Source organism: Cryptomeria japonica, chromosome 5 (genome assembly GCF_030272615.1).
Source record: "Cryptomeria japonica chromosome 5, Sugi_1.0, whole genome shotgun sequence".
Taxonomy (NCBI): Eukaryota; Viridiplantae; Streptophyta; class Pinopsida; order Cupressales; family Cupressaceae; genus Cryptomeria; species Cryptomeria japonica.
Genome location: NC_081409.1, coordinates 97,367,731 through 97,390,011, shown reverse-complemented (window position 1 = coordinate 97,390,011; position 22,281 = coordinate 97,367,731).

Sequence of the window (22,281 nt, the reverse complement as noted above, 5' to 3'; positions counted from 1 at the left end):
TTCTTCAGGTGGATGGTGTTGATCGGTTCACGGAGATTTCTCCTTCCAATGTTTAGAGTTGATAGGCACCAGAGCCAAAGGTTGCAGTAACGATGTAGGGACCCAACCAGTTGGGTTCAAACTTCCCTTTGTTGTCTCAAAACTGTTGATTCTTAGGATTTTCTCTCAAAACACGGTCACCAACCTGAAATTCTCGTTGTCAAACCTTTTTGTTATAACCTCTAGACATTCTCTTTTGATATGCTCTTAGATGATCAAACGCCACTTGCTGATGTTCATCCAACAATTCGACTTCTTGCAATCTAGCTATTATGTAGTCTTCATCAATAACCAGACCTTGCAAAGAAACTCTTAGAGATGGTATTTCCACTTCAATACGTAATACTGCTTCGTATCCATACACCAAAGAAAAAGGTGTAGCCCCTTTAGGTGTTCTGATACTTGTTCTATAAGCCCACAGGGTAGGATTGAGCTACAGATGCCAATCCTTTCTAGATTTATTGACTGTTCTGTGTAAGATAGTCAACAAATTCTTGTTAGATGCTTTGTCTTGTCCATTATCTTGAGGGTAGTACACATATGACCAGTATTGTTTTATTTTGAATTTTTCACAGAGTTCATTTAGATCTTTGTTCTTGAATTGTCCTCCATTATCAGTTATAATAGATGAAGGTATACCATACCTATAGATGATATAATTAAAGATGAATAGAGCTACTTGTTTACCAATTGCTTTGATGAGTGAAACCGCTTCTACCCACTTAGTGAATTACTTAGTGGCAGTTATAATAAACTTGTGTCCGTTAGATGATGTAGGATATATTTGGCCAATTAAATCAAATGCCCACTATTGAAAGGGACAATGCGTAAAAATGGGTATGAGATCCCTTGTTGGAGCATGTATAAGGTGCCCATGCAGCTGACACTTTTCACAGGTTCTAGCAAATTTTATAGCTTCTTTCTCCATGTCTGGCCAGTAGTAGCCAACCCTTAGTAGTTTTCATGCTAAAGTTAGACCGTTCGAATGGGATCCACAAACACCTTCATGAACCTCAGATAATGGGTCAGTGCAAGAAGATGAGTCCACTTTTTGGCCAAAAAGTGGAAGTGTTTTCCTTGATTTTCATATTTTGTCTCATTTGAGCTTAAATTTTGAAACACTTGGAGATTGAATCTTGGAAAAAGTCAGTAATATAAAAGATATCCCTCTAAGTGTGCTTTCCAAATATGTAATTTATTTTAATACCCACATAATAAAAAATAACTTTTGGAATGGAGGTCTAAAAACTATGTTTTAAAAATGCATGTTTCAGGACCATACCATGCATGTGTACGACCCACACTTTTTGACACAATTCAAATTATTTTCTCAAACCATTTTGGGAAATGGTTTGTAACTCACTGAAGATTGATGACCATATTTTTTTATATATATTTTTTAAATATTTTATTTTTTATTAATTTTTTAATGACCGTAATTATGTTTTTAAAAATTTGACGTGTACGGTCCACATAATTTGATGTAAACTTAACATTTTTTAATTTTTTAAATAGAAATTTTTTTTGTGTAGACTGATGACATAATTTTTTTTTCAAAATTCATTAAAATAAAAAAGTTATTAAATTAACAAAATTAGTTAATATTTCAATTTTATGGACCCAATTTAGTATAAATTAAATGAAAAATAGTTAAAATAATCATTTTTTAAATAAATTTACATATTTAGAATCTAGACAACATAATCTGAAATGGGTTTTTATTTCGTATAAAAATTCTCTAATTATAGGCACGTAAATGATTTCAGAAGATCATATTTGTTCTTTCATTCATGGAGATTTGAATTTGCAGGTCCATGTCTTAGGTGTAGCCATCCCAGGCCTATCCCGGGCCTAATCCCGAGCCAAGTGGCGGGTTGTAGAATCAATTTCCACAGAACGGGCCCTCGTTTTCAAACAAGGGCGGCTTGTGGAAAAAAAAGAAAAAATACAATTTAGAAACAGGGGCCCATTTCTAAAAAATGGGGGTATGTTTATTTATGCTTCGAGCCCCCATTACCTTTCAGCTCGGGAGCCTGAAGCATAAACAGGCCCCCATTTTTTTAAAACGGGCCCCCATTTATAAGAGCGCGTTTTCCAATGCATGGACTTTCACAAATTTGTGACTCATTACCTTGCACTTGCCCTAATGCATGTTGGGACTCCTTAGTTTCTAGACATCTAAGAAAAGTACTATCTAAACCTCACCTAAATAGGTCGTTAGCAATGATGACATACCATGACACATTTCAGATTAGGTTTCTTTTTTCATTTTAGGAAAGATTAGCAAGGACAACTTGCTCATGCAGGTAAGAGTAAATGTGGCTATAATGAGATGAGTCATGTCCAATAATAGAATAGACCATCTGGGACTTGGGAGAATCATAGGCAGGATAATGTAGCTCTTCCACCAGGAATTCAAAGCAAAAATTAGATTCTTGTAGCTGTGGTATAGACGCCAAGGTGGCCATTGTATCCACTGCTCTATTTGTTGATCTGGGGATTTGCTGAAATGATACAAAGGTAAAGTATTTCTTGAGATCATCCACCATTCTCTTATAAGGTATCAGTTTCTCATCTCTTGTCTGATATAGATCATTGATTTGGTTGATAATAAGTTGAGAATCTCCATAGATGTGTAATTCAACAACCTTCCACTCGATGGCCTGCTTGATCCCATTTACCAACGCTTCATATTTTGCAATGTTGTTTATGCAAAGGAAGAGAATCTTGTAAGCTTCTAGAATTGAATATTTTTGAGGAGTAATAAAAAGTATTTTGGCACTATAACCATGTTGAATGAAAGACCCATCAAAGAACATCTTCCATGATTGTTGAGTAAGGTGCATAATTGATTCATCCAGAAATTCTATATGCACAGGTTGACTGTCTTCAAGTGGAGTATCAACAAGTTGGTCTGCAATTAACCTATCCTTTGATGGCTGTACATTTCACATATTCAGTATCAAATTCTGTAAGAACCACGACCCATTTAGCCAGGCTTCCTATAAGCGTTGCTTTACTGAGAAGATATTTGAGTGGATCAATCTTAGCTACTAGCTTAATAGAGTGTGTTAACTTGTAGTGTCTCAATTTTTGTGATGCAAAGACCAATTCCAAGCATGCCTTTTCTATTATAGTGTAGTTCATTTCATAAGACACCAATGTTCTACTGATATAATATATGGCTCTCTTTTTTTTATTTTCATCCTGTTGTGCCAGAAGTGCCCCAAGTGAAGTATCTATAGCTGATATGTATAGAATCAATGGCTTACCTTGAATTGGTGGCATTAATATGGGTGGATTAGAAAGATAATCTTTGATTTGTTTTAGATGTTGTTCACAATCTTTATCCCAGTTGTATTGAACTCCTTTCCTTAATATCTATGTGAAGGGTTGATCTTTGTCTGCTAGCTGAGATATAAAGCACCTTATTGATTGAAGACGACCCTATAAACTTCTCATTTGACTGATATTCTTGGGCGGAGACATTTTCATTATAGCTTGGACCTTTTCAGGGTCAACCTCAATTCCTTTCTTTCAAATTATGTAACCAAGTAATTTTTTTGATGTTACTCCAAATGCACACTTTTTAGGATTTAACCGGAGCTTGAGTCTTTCCATTCTATCCAGTATGAGGCCTAGTTCTTGAATATGTGTAGATCTCTTCATGGTTTTTACTAGGGTTTCATCAACATAATCTTCCATATTTTTTATGCATCATATCGTGGAAAATACTGGTTACTGCTATTTGGTAAGTTGCTCCTGCATTCTTTAGTCCAAATGGCATAACATTCCAGCAAAAGGTGCCCCATGCACATGTGAAAACTATCTTTTCTTGATCCTTAGGAGCTATATTGATCTGATTGTAACTAGAGAATCCATCTATTAATGAATACATCTCATATCCAACAGTCATATCTACTATCATATCAATGTTGGGCAATGGAAAATCATCTTTTGGACATTCTTTGTTGAGATCCCTGAATTCTGTGCAAACTCTAATAGATTTGTCTGCCTTTGATATCGGTACTATGTTTGATATACATTCTGCATAGTCTATAGCTCTGATAAATCCAACTTTTAGCAATTTTTCTAGCTCAGCCTTGACTAGCAGTGCAACATGAGGATGTATCTTACAGAGTTTTTGCTTGACTAGTTTAACTCCTCATGTAATAGAGAGATGATGCATGATGAGATCAGGATCTAGTCCTGGCATATCGGAGTATGTCCGTGCAAAGTTGATCTTCTTTTCTGAAAAGAGGTTGCTGAAATCTTTTAAGTCTTCTGCTGATAGTGATTGAGCTAGATGAATGATATGTTGTGTTTCTTGACTTCCAATATTGACTGGTTGAGTTGGTTCAATCAATATCGAAGACCTTTCTTGGAAGTGACTTGACAACATATCAAGTACCTCACCTTCAGGTGCCTCAGAGAGGTTTTCACCCTTAGGTACGTCCTTTATTTTTACTACTTTTTGATTCTGACACCGCCACAATGTGGTTTTTGCCATCAGATCTCTTATTTTTCTTTTTTTGATTTTTATGACTGAGATACTTGATGTCTGTTTCAGTCATTTTCTCACCTAGCTCACTAGTGGAAGAGTTCATTGGTTCCACTGCGTTAAGATAGCAGGATAGTGTGTAGCCATTGGCGAAGGTGGGTATATTCAAAGGTTGGTTATAAAGAGTATAGTCAATTAGTTTAGGATGAACTAAAGATAAGGTTTGAATAGGTTTAAGGGATTGCACAGTACTACCATCATGACCGCGGACTGACCGGTCGAGTTCCAGAAGACTACCTTGCGTACGTGTCTCCAGACCAGGAAGAGTTACAACATGATTATCGAAATTCATGTTAGTATTTATTGGACCTAATCCAACCAACCTACTCCTAGCGTCATCGCCTACTTCAGACTGGACTACATACCATTGTGTGATAGTAATAGGGTCAGCAGACAACATCTCAATATTCATGATAGAGTAGTCATAATGTGTTGTTGAATAGTTGTTGTTATAAGTAGAGCTTTTGTTTGAGTTATCAGAGTCATAAGATGAAGTTTCTGACTCATCCTCAAGTGGTTTAGTAAAAGTATATATAGTGTCAATACCTACATCTTTGATGCTGCAAGTCCCTTCGTGATTTGGTTCATTGATCACTTGTATTTGACACACTAGTGGACATAACCTTGATGGTTCTGTCAATCCCTGCTGTCTGTTCCATCAGCTTCCTCTAGATTGATGATTGGTCCTGCTTTTATAGCTTGTAATTGTTCTTTCATAGTTTCATACCTAATTTGTCCTATCTTATTAATGGGAGAGTTAGTAGGTGAAGAAATTTCTCATGTCCTTTCTTCCTCCAACTGTTGTTCATAGTCTTCTTGTCTTTTTAGTCTGATTTCTTCTATTTCCTTTTGTATTTTTAAGTGTATCAGCTCTTATGTGCCATCTGCAATATCACTGGATTCTTCGAGGGCTCATGTAGTAGATGTATCTGAAAGATGGTCTAGAACCCATTCATACTCATTTGAATCAGTTTCTAAATCCTCTACTTGTTGTTTGCCAGTATATGTAACCAGAATGTTCAGTGGTGCAAACAATTGTCTGATTCTGTATACTTCTTCTCTTATATCCTTTGGGATTTCTACTTCCTGTAGTGTTATAGCTTATACAATTGGAACTTGATTACCATCTACTTCCTCTCTTTGGGTTGGCAATTCTTCTTGTTCATCATAACACTCTTCCTGAGTTTGTTGAGTATTAATTTCCTATGGTGTTGAAGGTAGTACCTTTTTCGTCCACTTAGGTTGACAGTGAGGAGTACGTTTCAGATCTGATGACTTTCTTGGATTGTATCCCAATCCATATTTATCATTTGTAGACTTAGTTTGTAACTGAATAGGTTCAACAATACCTTCCTAACACTTTCCCAAAGGACCAATACCTGAATATCCCATGCGTTGATGCATCTTATAGCCTGGACCATATTGTGTCGGGGAAACCTCACAGTGTCATATTTCTTTGTTCGCACTATCTTCTTTGAAAAGCCATTTGAGAGTAGCATCCTCTTCTATTTCATCTGCACGGGAAGTAGAGGACTGTATAAAGAGACCATCATAAATGACTTTTGGAGTTGAAATTTGTGGTTTCATAACCTCTGATGGTTTTCCCGACTATCTTGGTGACGGAGGAAGAGACATTAGTGAGAGTATAGGCTCTATCTTGTAGCCATCCATTCTAGTGTTCGTGATTTTCAATTTGTTCTCTAGATCTTTCAACAAAGATTCCAAACTTTTAGCTATGGAGGCTTCTTTATTATGAGGAACAAAAGCATCAGCACTCTGCATCAATGCATTGCAAGTATAGCTTGTATCAACAGGAATACTAACTTCAACTCCATTATAAGGAAATTTCAAGCACTGATGATACGTGGATGGTACTGCTTTCATTTCATGAATACATGGCCTTCCCAATAAAATGTTGTATGAAAGAGGAAGGTCAAGGACCCGAAATATGACATCTCTTTCTACAGGTCCTACCTTGATTGGTAATAGTACTAGACCTTTAGAGGTTCTTTCTTCTTCATCATAAGCTTTGATTGTTATTTTCTTTGTTGGATCAATAACATTTTCAGAAAATCTCAGCTGTGTCAGTAGATTGTAAGTACATATATTCAACCCAGCACCTCCATCTATCAAAACACATTTAACTTGATGTTTATGGATCATAGCTTCGATGTCTAATGGTTGGTTATGCGGGTGACTCAGTGAGTTGTCATGTTCTTTAGAGAAAGTAAGGTAATGAGGTGAAGCCAGGTAACCCACCATAGATTGAAATTGATCTACGTCTAAATATTTAGGGACACTCGTGGTGAGCAAAGCCTTGTCCAGGATCTCTCTATGAGCTGAAGATATCTTAAGTAGTTCCAAAATGGAGATTTGAGCGTTAGTTCTTTTCAATTATTTGACAATACTATAACCAAGAGAGGATGATGAAGCCAGCTGTTTTGATTTGGCTGTGATTGTGTCTGTTTGTCTATTTGGAGGAGTTGGTAGGTTTGATGTTGTTTGATCAAAAGTTGAGGAACTAGCTCGTTGGAGAGTAACCTTCTTTTGAGTGTTGGTCACAACATTAGCAGTTTGTGCTTGATTTTGTTTATCTTTGATTATGATCATATTGCAATATTCAGGTTGGGAAGATTCAATCATGTTGATCACATTGTCGTTGTTAGTGTAGGTATAATTGACTCTAGCACCTCCCTTGGATTTTGAGGAGTCTCCTTGTTCATAAGTCGATAAGGGATCTTTAAAGGTCTTATGATCAACATTAGTTGCATGATTTCCAACAACGATCTTGCTAGCATCAATGAGATCTTGAATCTCATGTCAGAGTTTCATGCAGTTGTTTGTGTTATGTCCCTTGTTCCGATGGTAGTCATAGTATTCATTTTCTCTCCACCATTTGGGTTTAATTTCTAGATCATATGGTCTAGAATTGTCTGGCAATGTTATCAAATCATTTTCCAATAAAGTTTTAAAAGCTGATTCATATGATTCATCTAGAGGCGTAAACTCATGTTTAGGATTTGAAAGCAAAGGTTTCTCTTTAAACCACTCTCTTGCTTTCTACAGAGGATTTTCTGCTGTTGTTTTAGCTTCCTTGAGTGCTTGTGTGACACTAGCCAAGTTAAATATGGTGGATTTTGTTTTTTCTTTAACATTGTCTACCACTCCATCATTAACAACATTTTTGTTGTTATCTTTGCCGTACTTCCAGTATTTATTCATTTCTTTAGAGCTAGAACCTTGCGATGTTTCTTTCCAAAGTGATATATCTCCCTTTTCTATAAGCACATCTTCCATTCTGAAGGCATTATCTACCATCTTGTTGAATGAAGGATGTACTTGCATCTGGACACCATATTTCAATTTAGGGATTAAGTTGTTAACAAAAATACCCATTTTCTCAAAATCTATCCAAAATTGTTCATGAATATCTAGAGAACATTTTTCTCCATCATTGGAGAAAAGTGAGGAAAGGTTCTCCTATTTTTTGTTTGGTATTGCAAAGCTCTATCATAGTGGCTGGATGACGAATGTTATAGGAATATTATTGTAGGAATAGTTGGATTAATTCTTCAAAAGTTTTTATTCCCATAGGTAGACTTGAGAACCATTCCATAGCTTGCCCCCCTAAACTTCTTGGGAAAAGGTGCATGAGATACATTTGTTTGTGCATGAACTCCATACATAAAGCACAAAATTCTCTGGTATGATCTTGAGGATCTGTATTCCTGTCATATTTGTCAAACTTGGGTATTTCTATGTTTGAGGGGAATGGAGGCATGTAGAGGTTTTTTTCAAATGGGAATGGGCATATCGTGTCCAGAGAATATTGTTTTGGTGATTTTTCTTTATTTTTCAGTTCCGTGTTCTCAGTTTGCAATGCTTGTAATTGTTTGTTTGGCATTCCCAATGATGTCTCTTCCTCTTTAGTGACGAGGGTTTCCACATCATAACCAGTGGGATGTTTAGTGCCTTGTTTTGTGTTTAGCAGCTTGTCTTTCCTACCTTTCTCCAGACATGGTGGGAGATAGGGGCTGACCAAAGATTGGTATATCATAAACTGGTATTTGTGACGATGATGATTTATTTGAGACAAGGTTTTCTGCAAAGAATGGATTGTCATTTGATGAAAAGGGAGTTTCTTTTCCTTTGTCTATTTTGCTGCGAGAACATCTAGTTTGAATGGGCATTATAACCGATAGGACCGAGAGCTAGATGTCTTGCAAAAGTGAAGATCAAATTGTAGCTAGTTGCTTGTTTAACGTAGCGATTGAGTGAAGTAACTAAGATTTGGTCTGGTTTTAGGAATGATCTATCCTGTGCAAGACATTATCTAAGTTAACTTAGGTTTGATAAGATGTTTGTTTGAACTAGCTGAGAGATGATTGACAAAATCGTGCAACGCAATGACAGGGGTACACTATCAAGGTTGTTTATGCTCAGGAGGATGATAACCAGTTTTAGGCTCATTGTAGACTATTTTAGGCAAGTTTGACTATTCTGGAGTGACAAAATTAGAGATTCGTACGACAAAATTTCAAGGACCGGATGACAGTTTAACAGCTTCAAGAAAATGACAGTACTGTTTCGTACGAGTTGTTGCCTCGTACCGTACGACATATGGGTATGTTTGAAATGAAAAACTGATAAATGCAATATTTTATCATACAACATAGGATTCACGATAAAACGATAGTTCTCAGACCCGGACGACAGACAATTAGGGCTCATACGACACGGAAACCAGGCTCAAACGATAGATTGTTAGGACTGATGAAATATTGTACGAAACAAAATATGAAGCAAAATGATAAAACAAAAGGCTCATACAACTGTGTCTAGACAAAGATTAAATGTTGAGTTTTTGATGACTGCGTATGACTAGTTTTGAGGCGGACTGAGTTTTTCACTGACTGACGAAGACTAGTTTTTGACACTGATAGAGTTTATCACTGAGTTATTTGGTATTGTTTTCTTCAATTTTGGTATTCTATGTTTAGTTTCAGGGATGAAAACACGGAAAACCCCTTTGTAAATGATGTGTTATGGAATCCTATTTGGTCCCCGTTGTGTGTGTGAAAAATGGACCTATATCTATATCTATATTTGAATACACAACACTTCAATTAAGTCATTATATGCATGGTTAGATAGATATAAGCATGAATAAAAAACAAATACAAATCAATGCATTGCCTTATAGTAGATGTGAGTTTAGATTGCTCTCAGATTGCTAAGCTATCCAGTGACTAGACAACACCTAAACAAAGGATTTTTAAATCTATATGAGCACGAATATGAGCTAAATGGATGCAAGATTAATCTAACATGATTTAAGCAATATATGAATATTTAAGCTAAATGATTTAAGCAATATGAAATAACTAATATGCAATATCTCAATGCAAATTCTCAATAGACCTAGAGCAAAAACAACATAACAACAATATATTCTCCAGGATCCTTGAATGAGAGATGAGAGGCCAAATTTATAGAAAATTCAAAAAGAAACCAATGGCTAAGATCAAATGATGATGAGTGGTCAAGATTTTCCAAGAGGAAGCACAATCCAAGTGAATTGATGTGATTGGATGCTTTTATCAGTTTTAAAGGAAATTGAACTAAAATTAAGATAAAATCAGGAAAAATTGATATATTCTCTATTTCATTCAATTTTAATATTTAATTGTTTTATTTGCTTTCTCTAAGATTATTTATCAATTTTTAATTTGTTTTTCAAGATTATCTCCAATTGATTTCTTTTCTCAAAATTTAAATTCTTTTTTTGTCAAATTAATTCCTGTTTTTGAAGATCCCACAGTTAAAAAATTTGTTCAATACTGAAGAGTATGTTTATGATTCCATTAGGGGTCTTGTGGGAATTACCTTAAATTCTGACAGACACTGGTGTGATGCTTTGGTGTTGGAAGACATCCTCCTTCCTTTGGCAGATATCATTGAAACGAAGGAGCAAGTGGTCGAATTGTTAGCAGGTTTCATAAAACCCTTCATAGTAGACACGGTTGCAAAAGCCATTCTGGGTTTGGAGGAAGAAGTTAGAGTTAGTATACTGAAGGTATATTTTCAATTTGAAAATTATCTTTGTTCGGACTCAGAGGAAGAAGAAGAGAGTGAAGATGACGATACTGAGAAAGGAAATGACATCGAGAGCAGTGAAGGAGGAGAGGAGGCCTTTGTAAATAGTCAGGATATTCGTGATATGCCCCGCAGAGAAGTGTGTAGGGAAGAGCGGGAAAGACTGAAGAAATTTGGGGATGAGGCATGGGAAATTTTTAGATGCGCTGTCTTCAATGGAAACATGGAACCATTTTGTAGGATTACTAAGTCAGATGATTGGTGGCTTTCGGAGAGCTCCACCCACAAAGCAATTGCGATTGGTGAGTATGCTGCTATGATATATCAAGCCATAGGGGGACAGATGTAACCCCAAGGTTGTGAAGGTCCTCTTGAGGAAACTTTTGGTTGAAGTGGAAGGATTAACATTATATGTCTATTATGCAAAGTATATTATATATGTATTTGGATAGATGTAGTTGGTTTTTTGGGTCCTTGAATGTCAAAGGCAATGTAATCTCTAAATTTTTCAAGTAATATAGGGAGCTATCCCCATAAATGATAGTACTTATCGATTAAAAAAATAAAAATAAAAATTCCTGTTTTTGAATATTTAATGGCAAATTGATTTATTTAATTAAATATGCTAGGATATTCAATAAAATATATAGGATAATTGTTTAAAAATGATTTACTTGGAATGATCAATTAATTAAATATTTAATTAATATTGGTTGATTAATTTGCCATGTGGCATTGATGATTAAAGAATTAATTAATGTGCTCAAGATTGATTTAATTGCCTTTGGTTAGGACCTTGGTGATGTTGTCAAGATTAGGGGCTCATGGTTTAGATGACCATTTTTAGGGTATTACACCTGTATGTCTTCCAGTAGGTTTTCTGTTATTAATCTTCCTTAAGTTTTTTCTTGTCTCCTTTTTGTACTTTTAGGGTAAAAGTACACAAAAATCCTATAAACTCCATCATACAAGGGAGCTGCTCCTCTCAAACGCAAAGGAAGATTGTGGCTTCACCACAATTACTCCAACTGTTGGAACCTTTGTCACTCCTCTTTGGGTGAATAGGGTCAGTTTCAAAGAAACAATCACAATACAAAATCTGTTTACCAACAACATGCAATATACATTGTACAATATTCTTTGTTGCTTAATATGCATCTTCTATTCATTTTATGTCATCACAATCTCTCCAGAATCTTTCTCAGGCTTAATGTGCACTATCCGTGGGAGAGGGTAAGAGCTCGATTCTCTATTTACATGGGAAAAAATAAAAAAGAAAAACAAAAGATAAAAGGTATTTTTCATCACTAATCCATGTTTGGAATAAATTGAAGTCTTTTAGAAAAAATTTCTTTGAGAAATATTTGATTTGTTTATATGGATGGATCGATTTAAAAAAAAACAAAAAACTATGTCAGTAAACCTTTTAATGTGACCAGTGACACTGGCACGACATGCGCTTCGGTGAGGCTACAAATGGGGGACCTCACCCCCACACTTCACTTGATTGAAGCCCCGAGCTCAACAATGTAGTGAAAGCACAAGGCATGCGAGCTTAGTGGCTCAACAAGGATTTGAACCTTGGTGTCTGCTTCACCACCAAAGTGTTTTAACTGTGACACTACATGTCTAAAGACATGGATGGATTGATTTCACCAAGACAACATTTGAGTTTTTTCTTTTTGTTTTAAACTTTGGTTCCTTTAGTTTTTTTAATTTTTTTCGGGGAAGGGATTTTTTTTGTGTTTGATTGTACATAGTGAATTTGGTGAGATATTGAAACCAATTGGAAAATTAATTAAATTGATCAAACTGACAATCTTTTTCTTTTTTAAAAATTGCTATTATGGTAGATTTTTTAAGAGTTTGTTATCTTGATTACTTACATAGTAAATTTTATAAGGGTTTGGACAGATTTGGGGTCATTCTATTGATAGGCTAAAAAATTTTACAAATTAAGTTCAATTATGCAAAAGAAAAAAACTAGAAAAATATAAATCTAAAAGATTTTTTTTTGTTCTCTACCTATACCACACAAAATTTGGTAGCTATATGTGCACCCTATGGGGATACACTAGGATGGATAAAACCCCTCTCTAACAACTCCTCAAGCTGCACTCTCAGCTCACTGAACTCCTGAGTGGTCATCCTGTATGGAGCCCTAGAGATAGGCTCAACTCTTGGCACAAGATCAATCTTGAAATCTATATCTCATTGTAGGGGCATACCTAGAACCTCACTAGGGAACACCTCTGCAAACTCCTAAAGGATATTATGCTGCTGCAATAACTCCTCTGTACTAACCTCCTCATCCATATCCCTTAGCCTAACTGCAAAGAGTTGCCAACCCTTATGAGCACATCTCTTCATTTGCATGGTGAAAATCATGCGAAGAGAGATAGGCCTTTGAATGACTACAATATCCACACTCTTCCTGCTACCATCTATACACTGCACCCTCTTGCTCCTACAATCTATCTGTGCCTAGTGTAACCCAAGCCAATCCATGTCAAGAACCACATCATAGGAACCCAAGGGCATAATACGTAGATCCATTGAGGTATGAAAATCTCCCAATACTAGAGGACACCTAAGCGCAAGGGAATCAACTATGGCTTTGGCTCCTGTGGCTAACTCTACTTTCCACCTATCGTCCTTCTTTTTCATAGCAAGCCTGCATCTCTCTACTAAATAAGGAGAAATAAATGAATCTGATGCTCCTGAATCAAACAACATAGAACAAATGATACCACCCATCACACATGATGTCTCCACTATTGTGGCCTGGTGCTTGGCCTGATGGTTATCAACCACTGCAAACACTCGGTGAGACCTGCCTAAATATCCAACAAAGGACTCTACTGGGCCTGCCCTTCACTGTCCTGATGTTTGTGATACATGTTGATGACAATGAACTGCTATGTGTCCTTGCTACTCACATGTGAAAGATCCTCTCTTGTCATGTACTTGGCTACTGAACATTTCCTCTAATAGAGGCTGGCTGTGAACTCCGAGTTGGCTAAGCAAGAGAGGGTCTCCAATTATGCTGATAATGGCTGCAAGTCCTATCAAGTGGAAATATAGCACCTCTCACAAAATTCTGACCCTGTGACTGTCTCCTCTTAAACCAATGGCTACTACGGAAAGAGGTGGGGTGACTCCTAGCCACACTTGCAGACTGCTGCTAAGAACCTCTAACAATTGTACCTATAACTAGTGCACTAGCTACCTATCCTCCTCTAGCACCTCTTGTACTTGAAGAGTGATTCTCCTCAACAATCCTCACTTTCTCTACAATGACCTCTAAGGTCTTAGGTTCATGCATGAAAACCTATCTACCCATGTAATCTCTACGTCCCTACACAAAGTGTTGATTACGCATCACCTCATCCTCTACTATCCTTGCAAACTCTCTGAGCTCAAAGAATCTCCACTCATAATCATCTACTATCATCTTGTTTTGTCTAAGGGTATGGAACTCATCAGTCTTATGCTACCTCCAGTGCTCTGAAAGAAATCTAGCTCGAAATCGCTCTAAGAACAACTCCCAAGTAACTGTAGTTTCCTCTCCTCTGTACGCCACCATGTGGAAGTAAAGTCATGAAGGTGCATAGTAGCACACCTAGCCTTGGTGTTACTGCTATATGGGTGCATAGAAAAACACCAACTCAAGTCTAGTAACAAGGTCTCTGCCTCCATACTAGTACTTGAACTATCAAAGGTGGGAGGATGAGCTCTCAATAAACCCCTCATATGACTAGTTGCTTTCTCTTCCTGATTATCAACAACTCTCCTCCTAGGAGAATGGGAGTGCTCTCTCTCCTAACTCTCAGATTGGTGTGAATCCTCCTGTCTATCCTCACCTTGTCTATCTTCCTCTTGCCTTGGCCCTAAATGACCAAGAAGCTCCTGCAACGCTACCACTAACTGTGGTATCACGTTGCCACAAGGCTTCTCCTAGCATGGCTCACTATCGTGTGACTCATCTGAAACCTCTAAGAGAGGATTCCTACTAGTCCCCATGTGACAACTAGGACCACATCCACATCCCAGTCCACGTCCTCTACGCCTAGCAGGTATCCTAACTTGACAAGATGCAAGGGAATACTATAAGCCTGATGAATGGTGTGTTCAAGACATACTTGGATGACATTTTGATTTATTCCAAGTTAGTGGAGGAGCATGGGGATCATGTTAGATAGGTCTTGCAGTGCCTTAGGGAGAATCATCTATATGCCAATCTGGTGAAGTGTGAGTTTTTTCGGTCAGAGGTTAGATACTTGAGCCATGTTATTTCTAGAGAGGGTATCGCAGTTGATCCCTCGAAGATTCAGGCGATAGTGGATTGGCTATAATAAGATTTAACATACCATATATAAAATGCATTTAAAAAAACTAACTTAACTTTTCTTAAGTAGGAGTAAAGTCAATAGACAGTGATGCCTTGCCCACATTTTCATAATAAGTTGTAAATTCATTTAAAAAATATTTATTAATAAAAATAATTTGAAAATCAACAAATTAAAAGAAAGTTATACCTTTGCCATTTTTTTAAATTTTTTTTTTTTTATGTATGTTGGCATGATATGCATTATAAATAGAAACAATTCAACATATTTAGAAATGTTGGAAATAAAAATAAATAAAAAATTAATAAATCAGTTGCAGATAATCCATGGGCGATTTTTTTAACGAAAAATCTCTTTATTGGGGAAAAAAGTGGTTGTAGTTTCTATATTTGCTATTGTTCCATCACCATGTATTAGATTGTTTTGGAATCCTTTAGCATTGTGGTGCATTTATTTTGCCAAAATATTTGTTGTTTAATATATAGAAGATAATCCAAGAATGTGTCTTTGGCTTGATGTATATGCTATTATGCATTCACTGAATAAGTTATTTTTATCTATTTTCTACACAATTTTGTTTTGGCTGATTTTGAAAATGGGAGGTTTTGGTGTCATTTGTTCTAACGGGGATTCATCAGCTTCTTGCTTTAACTCGTTTTATCTTTCTTAACAATGTTTGTGAGACTAGTTGCACTTATAGAGCAAACAAATAAGTTGTCTATAGTTGTATAGCTTCTCTAGGAAAAAGGGAAACTTATATTCCAATGCCAAGAAAAGTTAGACTATTAGGCATCTTATGTTACCTTTATCTTCCAAAAGATTTGAATATTTCATGGGATAAACAAGTTTTGTTTCCACGATTTATCCTTTTCAAGCAATATGAATGATTTTTACCCTTTTTTCACAAGACAAATAACATGAATGGCTTTAATTCTACAGTTCTTCAACTAGAAATGTCTTGAAATTATTGATTTTTGTAATTTATGCTTTCAAGTACCAATAATTTAATTACTTAGAGATCAAATTTGTATTGCACTCTATTTAGTTTTATCTCTCAAAAAATATCAGACAATACCCAATTTGATTTCCAAAAGAAAGAGGCATACAGACTAAATGTGTGAACTGTATGTTTATTTTTTGGAGTTATCAAGTTTGTAGATTTGCCAAGGCAATAGGTGAGAAAGATACAATGCTTCAATCCACCTTTGTATTTTTTTTAATAATTGTTAGTTAACTTTATATTAAATTAAAAAAGATAACAATACATAATTCAAAAAAAGGATGGGTGGTAAAAAGGTTCCTTTTCAAAGTCAATGTGAAATAGAGTCTAAAACAAAGATGCAAAAAACAAAAAAATTAGTTGCCATACCTAAAGTAATTTTCACCTTTGTGTTTGAACAATCATTTGTTTGTCTGGACTCTAGAATGAAGGAAATATTGGTCTTTTTTTCCTTTTATGTTCATGTTCATGTTCCTCATATGCATTGGATCACCATCCACACTTTCTATCTCTATCAAAGTTCAATAGTTTGCCTACATACAAGCTTGAATTTATATGTTTGAGGGCTTCGAGATTAGATTGTGTTTACCTTTTTGGATCAACGTTTAAGATCACTCTACATGATTTTTGTTTTCTAGCTCACTATCTTGATGATAGATCATGGAGTATGAACCAAAAAGATAAACACAGTTTAATCCAAAAGCCCCCAGACATATTATCATGTATTGTGGAAGCTGTCTTTGAATTTGAATTTGCAAAATCTAATGATTTTCAAATTACTTGTATAGCAAGAAGGCTCAACATGTTTTATCCTTAAACATTCGTTGGTGTTTATGTTTTGAAATTTAGAGAAATATTCTACAAGATTGAATTATGAAGATTATTTAGAAAATCTCCCATTTGAATTGTGCTTTGTTTTTTATTGAACATGGGGAAAATATGTCTACATTAAAATGTATGTTTGTAGTAAAATACATTTTAAAGACTTCTACTAATTAGGTTGCATCTTTGATGGCTCTACAAAGTGTCATCCCAAATTTTGAGTGCAAGACAATCTACAATTGTTTGTTTGTGTGTTCTAACATATTTTAAACCTTTGTATCGATTGATCTTTTGAACATTTTTATTTCTTTTCAATTAAAAAAAATACATTGTGAATATCACTTGAATGGTCCAACTTCCTTTGGTCTTTATTTTTTCTTTGACCTTTTCAACAAGGTTAGTATTTATAATTATTGAATGGAGGAGCTTAGTCACCATCTTCAATATTAATATGAGGATCAACCACTTCACTAATATTCTCTTAAAGTTTGTCTCCATTTCTAATTATATCAACACTAATTTGGATCTCTTTTAATATTTACATCTAATCAAAGAATATAATATTATAATAATATAAAGCTCAATAAATAATAATATTAATAAAAAAATTGAACTTTTTAAAAATGAATATATGTTTTCATTTCTATTAATTTATAATAATACATACATATCTACAAAAAAAATATAGAGGAACACAAGGTTAGCTATCGTAGTCACATGGGCATCAGCCAAAAAGTTAAAGAAAAGTCACATAGGTAGAGTGTAGAAAGAAAAATAACAACTAAACGAAGTAACAATCATATGGGTAGAGCCCAAATAGCAAATAACTATAATGTCAAATTAATGCTTTTCTTTTCTACTCTACTTTTGTGTTTAGCTGGTATTGGTAACACAAAATTCTAGACAGATCCTTCTGAGGTATATGAAAATAAAAAACACTATGGAATTCAAGCTTTGAATTGTGAGTTTTTGTATCTACTACAAATTATCAACCTTAAAAGTCTCAGTGTCTTAATGTTGTGCCTTGTATGAACTACTTAATTTTGATGTAACCTTGTACTTAATCTTCAAGGTAACCTAATAGTCTAACTTCTTAATAGCAAGGACAATACAATTTCTCAAATAAGTTCAATTGAAAGAAAAAGAAGTGATTTTATTGTTCATCACAAAGCATTGACAACATTCTTGACCTTTTTCTTCCTTTTACTCACATCAGTACATCAACTAATTTGCAAAAATTGGAATCCCAATCATACTTGAGAAGGGTTGCATGGATGAACTATTTTCCCTTAAAGGAGGAGACCATATTTATCTAAGAAAAGTTTATTTTTGACATTGGAAAAAGCATGAGGATTCAACCCACTGATTAGAATTTCCCATGCTCTTTATCATTAACAATCACTTGCATGGAGAAATTAATTTTCGAGTCATTGTTCTAATTTCTTACAGAGACGGATTGCCATGATGAATAAAAGAGATTAATAACAACAATGGTTATCCCTGAACCGTCACTACTACCAAACGAGGTGAAGGATAAAACAAAGTGCATCCAAGAGGCATTCACATTTCTTGCTCCAATATCATCTCCAATTGATTCACAAGTTGACCACAAAAGGCCTCAAAGTATGGTGTAAAGAAAGAGCAAGATTAAATTCTTTGCAATGAAAAATATATCATCTATTTTGTAGGCTCTCCTATGAACAATTAAATAAGACCTCAAAACAATTATATATGAGAAGCAAATCAAGTTAGAAGGAGAGTTAAATGGATACTTTTTTCAAACTCTATTGAATATTGCATTGATGGTCAGTCCATTGAAAGAGAGAATTTTGGGGAAAATGTAAGAATCTTTGAACTTATCATGAAGGATCTTTGAAGTTCTCATAAAAAGTTGTTAAGTCAATTTATATTAAGATGATTTTAAATGCCTTGATCACAATCGTAGTTTTTATGCTAGTGTGGTTCTAATGCTCATCATGATAATACTTATTGGGTATTTGCTTGCACTTTTAGTGAATTAATATAACAACTATCTATCTAAACATTGAATTTTAAAACAAATTATCATGTTCAAAATTAATTAATACTTTGAACTCTTACATTTTCAAGAAGAGTTAACAACACAAAAAAAAATTACATTCTTTCAACAAACAACAACAAATTTATTTTATTTTGTCAATCTCTTAACTTTATCGTTTTCATATGGTGTAAATAAAAGTTAAAAAAGTTTTATAGTAGAAAACATTTCACACAACATGGCAGCTCAAATTAAGTTTCATTTGTTCATACTCAGTTATCTTTATGTTACAAATTCAATTTACTTATATTATACACAATTATTTTTAACGAAACAATTTTCATTTTCCACGATTTCTCTACCCTCCAAATAAATTATTCAAACTAAATCTGAGTGTCGACGTAACCATTTCACGTCAATAGGATGCAAGTGCTATTTTAAAAAAGAAGAAAGAAAAGATCAACCCATTCGTATTGCAATGTTGTTTATTAAAATCATCTTGAAGACTAGTGAGCAGACGTAGGTGGGTACCTAGTCATAGACTCCTTTTTCGACTACCCCACATTCACATGGGTGGCTGGGCCATTTACTATTTAAAACTCCACTAGGTTCCTGCTTGACGGCTGCAATACTTATAAAATAGCCATCTAGCCATCTAACATATATTAAACCTTTCTATCGATTGATATTTTGAACATTTTTATTTGTTTTCAATAAAAAAAAATACATTGTGAATATCACTCGAATGGTCCAACTTCCTTTGGTCTTTATTTTTTCTTTGACCTTTTCTATAAGGTTAGTATTTAAATTATTGAATGGAGGAGCTTAGTCACCATCTTCTATATTAATATGAGGATCAACCACTTCACTAATATTCTGTTAAAGTTTGTCTCCATTTCTAATTATATCAACAATAATTCGGACATCTCTTTTATATTTACATCTAATCAAAGAATACAATATTATAATAATATAAAGCTTAAAAAATAATAATATTAATAACAAATTTCAACTTTTTTTTATGAATACGTGTTTTAGTTTCTATTAATTTATAATAATGCATACATATCTAAAAAACAAATATATAGAGGGACACAAGGTTAGCTATCATAGTCACATGGGCATCACTCGAAATGTTAAAGCAAAGTCACATAGGTAGAGTGTAGAAAGAAAAATGACAACTAAACAAAGTAACAGTCATATGGGTAGAGCCCAGATACCAAATAACTATAAAAAATAAGCAACTTAAGCAACAAGTATATTAGCGAGGTCTAGAGTGACATCAAGCAAGGACCACCCTTCATTGACAATAGCTTCTCAGGTTCTCCCTTGTCTTTATCATCACAAACAAGTGATATAGCTAAAGCCAACTTGGGAAATCCCTTAGAAGAATCAGGCCAACCACCACTACCATTAGAAGACGGCCACCCACTATCATAACCAAAAACTAGCCCGACACCACTAGAATCGCAATAAGTAATTAAGTAATGTTTCATAAATATTAATCTCCTAACTATTACAAATTGAGGGCATATATCTCAAATAATTGAACCTAAAGTTGAAACCTATTAAAATTATAAACACCAGCCATAACAAGGGAACCCTTAACTATGAACTCTAAACTATAAAAATTGAATACTGAAATCTTAGAGTCGGACTTGCATATTTGTTGGATATCCTGAGGGTGTTAAGGCATATAGATTGATGGATCCTAAGACACATGAGGTGTTCATTGAGAGGAGTGTTTACTTTGAGGAAATCTCTCCTATCTTAGCATCTCTACTTCCTCCACCTTCCTCCATTGTGGATAGTGATGCGAGTGATTCAGATGATGAGACTCCTTTAACTTCGACTTGCACGGTTACACCTCCATAGGGTCCACTTGCAGTTGAGAAGCCTCATTCTCCACCTCCACCTAGACCTCGTTGGGCTCGATAGACACTTGAGTCAGCAGGTTCTCTTGTTGGGGATCCTTCAGATACATAGAGGACTCAATCACAACATCAGGATCTTCTAGATGCATTCATTGCTACCACTTCTGATCCACAGACATTTTAGGAAGCATCAAGGGTTCCTGAGTGGGACCAAGCTATGGAGAAAGAGTATAGTTCCTTGATGAGGAACAACACATGGGATTTAGTCCATCTCCCTAAGGGGAGAAAGATGGTTCGATGTAAGTGGATCTATCAGACCAAGTTTGTAGCGGATGGTAGTGTAGATGAGTATAAGGCTTGGCTTGTTGCAAAAGGTTTCTCTTATGCTTCAGGTGTTTACTATACTGAGACCTTTGCAGCCGTATCCAAGATGAACTCCATTCGCTTGACACTTGTTATTGCTGCAACTCATGGTTGGGTTGTACATTAGATGGATGTAAAGAGTGTTTTTCTTTATGGTGATCTTGATGAGGATATTTATATGGAGCAACCACATGGTTTCATCCAGGATACTTCCTTGGTTTGTAGACTAAGGAAATCTCTCTATGGCCTCAAGTAGCCCCCCAGGGCTTGGTATGCCAAGGTGGATTCCTTTCTTCTCTCAGTAGGGTTCACCAGGTGTCATTCTGATCTGAATGTCTACATTTTGTGACAGGATGACTCACACTTGATACTTGTGCTCTATGTTGATGATTTGATCATTACACGGAGCACCACATCCATCATTGGTAGGGTCAAATCTTCTTTGCATGACAAATTTGCTATGATTGACTTGGGTCTTTTGCACTACTTTCTCGGGATAGAGATTTCATAGTCTCCTTCCAGGATTACACTATCATAGCCCAAGTATTCTCTTGATCTACTTGCATGCTTTCATATGGCTGATTGTAAGCTTGCACCGACTCCCTTTCTTTCAGGAGTCAAGCTTGAGGCTCAGTGTTCTTCTCCACCAGTTGATGCCACATTGTATCATCAACTTGTGGGTAGTCTCATCTACTTGACTCATACATGCCCTAACATTTCATTTGCAGTTGGTATGGTTTCCCGCTTCATGCAGGAACCACATGAGATTCATTGGAAAGCTGCCAAACCCATCCTTCATTACGTCCAAGGTACACATCACTATGGGATTCACTATGCAACAGGCACAAGACTTCGCTTGGTTGGTTACACAGACTCTGATTGGGCTGGCAATATTGATGATCGTAAGTCTACTTCAGGTTACATTTTTCACCTTGGTTCATGCCTCATTTGTTGGTAGAGAAAGCAGCAGCATGCTATTGCTCTCTCTTCGACTGAGGCTGAGTATCGTGGAGCTGTTAATGATATGACTGAGACCATTTGGCTTTAGTAGATTCTCAGAGTTTGGGTTCACCACTCCACGACCGATAGTTATACATTGCGACAATCAGAGTGCTATTGCAATCTCGAAGAACCCGATCCAACACCAGTGGACGAAACAC